The 2,256-nt window shown below is 46.8% G+C and overlaps 1 non-coding gene across 1 annotated transcript; it reads left to right on the top strand.

Annotated features, from left to right (window-relative positions):
• The first annotated feature begins 580 nt into the window (after positions 1-580).
• trnai-uau (transfer RNA isoleucine (anticodon UAU)) lies at positions 581-663 on the top strand. Its single transcript has one exon. It is a non-coding gene; the product is annotated as a tRNA-Ile (tRNA).
• Positions 664-2,256: the final 1,593 nt, after the last annotated feature.

The raw sequence follows: 2,256 nt of genomic DNA, 5'->3' as shown, positions 1-2,256 counted from the left end.
GTGTCAGCTTCTGGAGCGTCTCAGAGTTGCCAAGCACGGAAACAGACCCTGCTATCTAACTTGCCACTGCTAAACAGATAACCGAAATTAATCTAACCATATTTGCCAAAATTTGTCCCTTATCTCTCCGAACCCTTTCAGATGCCTTTGAAATGTTGTGAGCGCACCAGTCTCTGACACTAAATATGACAATTCATTCTGTACACACGGAAATGTCTGTGTTCAAAACAAGTGTCCCTCACATCCCCTTTAAATATTACTGTTCTCACAATAAACCAATGTTATCTCGCTTTGAACTCATGCGCCTTGAGAAAAATTACTCCCTGACTCTTATCTCTGTCCGTCTGCCTCATGTCTTTATAAAATTCTGTAAGGCCATTCCTCAGCCCTGAAGCTCCAGGGAAAACTGTCGAAGCCAATTCAGCTTCGTGCTATTGTCCAAACAGTGCAAACCTTGGAAACCCTTTCAAATACTTTCGAAATTGTTCCACGTTCGTTACTGAATGCGCGATCTGTTCGTCCCTGAAGTGAAGCGACGCTGAAACACGAGTAATGAGATTTTGGCGCTTTGCGTCTTTGTGGTAGCATGGCCGAGTGGTCTAAGGCGCTGGATTTATAGCTCCAGTCTCTATGGAGTCGTGGGTTCGAATCCCACCGCTACCAGCGGTTGCTCTGCTCCAAGCAGCTGAACGTCGCAGATCCTCTGCAGGCCGTCTGTGTTTTCGTTGGTGTGTTTGCCGCTGCTCAGGTTAACTCATTCCGACTGAGTCTGAAAACAGTGTGAGTCCTTGCTGTCGGACTCTCCTCAACCCCTCTGCTTTCGGATATCGAGACAGAGTCCTCACAGTCAACACTTTCTCTATTCTTCCTGCCAACAACTTTTCCCACTTCTTATTTGCGAGACAGGAGTTTTGTTTATGAAACGTTCCAAGACCAGGAATAATCCTCTGAAGCCGTGTCCAATTTAAAGTGGAATGGTTGTCCCTTTCACACGGGAAGAGCCGTTCCTGGGGAAGGATTTTCCATGTACTGGGTCCCAGGGCTGAGCAGGAAGCCGCTGATTGAAGCTGCAGTAGCCGCTTTCTGTTGGCAGCGGGGCCTTGGAGAGATTGGGGCCACATCCAGCTGCAGACTCGGGTGAGTTCTCGTGGTTGCAGTCTCGGGACATGGTTGGTCTCAATGCTTGAACTGAAATAATTGAGGCTCAGTGCGAAGGGAGGGCTCGAACCACCAAACTTTCAGACAAATGTACTGACTATTTGAGACACAGAAACTGGCCATGCATATATCCGAAAGCAGAGGGGTTGAGGAGGCTTGGACTGCAAGGGCTCACACTGTTTTCAGAGTCAGTCTGGATCAGAGGCCTGGGCAGCTGCAAACACAACAACTAAAAGGTACAGGGCCTTCAACGTTCATGTGCCTGCAGCAAAACAGCAGTGACCCTGGTAGCGGTGGGATTCGAACCTGCAACTCGATAGAGATTGAAACGTAAATCCAAAGCCGTAGATCACACGGCCACGCTGTGTTACAGGACGTGACTATCAAAATTCTCATTACTCGTGTTTCAGCGTCGCTTCACCTCAGGCACGAACAGATCGCACATTCAGAAACGAACGTGGTGCAATTTCGAAAGTATTTGAAAGGGTTTCCAAGGTTTGCACTGTTTGGACAATAGCACGAAGCTGAATTGTCTTCGACAGTTTTCCCTGGAGCTTCAGGGCTGAGGAATGGCCTTACAGAATTTTATAAAGACATGAGGCAGACGGACAGAGAAAAGAGTCAGGGAGTAATTTTTCACAAGGCACGTGAGTTCAAAGCGAGATAACATTGGTTTATTGTGAGAACAGTAATATTTAAAGGGGATGTGAGGGACACTTGTTTTGAACACAGACATTTCCGTGTGTCCAGAATAAATTGCCATATTTCGGGGCAGAGACTGGTGCGCTCACAACATTTCAAATGCATCTGAAAGGGTTCGGAGAGATAAGGGACAAATTTTGGCAAATATTGGTTAGATTAATTTCGGTTATCTGTTTAGCAGTGGCAAGTTAGATAGCAGGGTCTGTTTCCGTGCTTGGCAACTCTGAGATGCTCCAGAAGCTGACACCAGCTTGAATAGACCATTTGCTAAAAACGCGTGCTGTTTGTTACTCAATTAGAGCGTTTGGCTATTTTACCTGGAGGGTGGAGTTTGGCCTGAAGAAAAATACCACACAAATTGTGTTACCCCCTCAGCACTCCAGCGAATCCAAAAAC

The sequence above is a fragment of the Chiloscyllium punctatum genome, chromosome 30 (assembly GCF_047496795.1).
Source record: "Chiloscyllium punctatum isolate Juve2018m chromosome 30, sChiPun1.3, whole genome shotgun sequence".
NCBI lineage: Eukaryota > Metazoa > Chordata > Chondrichthyes > Orectolobiformes > Hemiscylliidae > Chiloscyllium > Chiloscyllium punctatum.
This window is presented reverse-complemented; position numbering and strand designations above follow the sequence as displayed.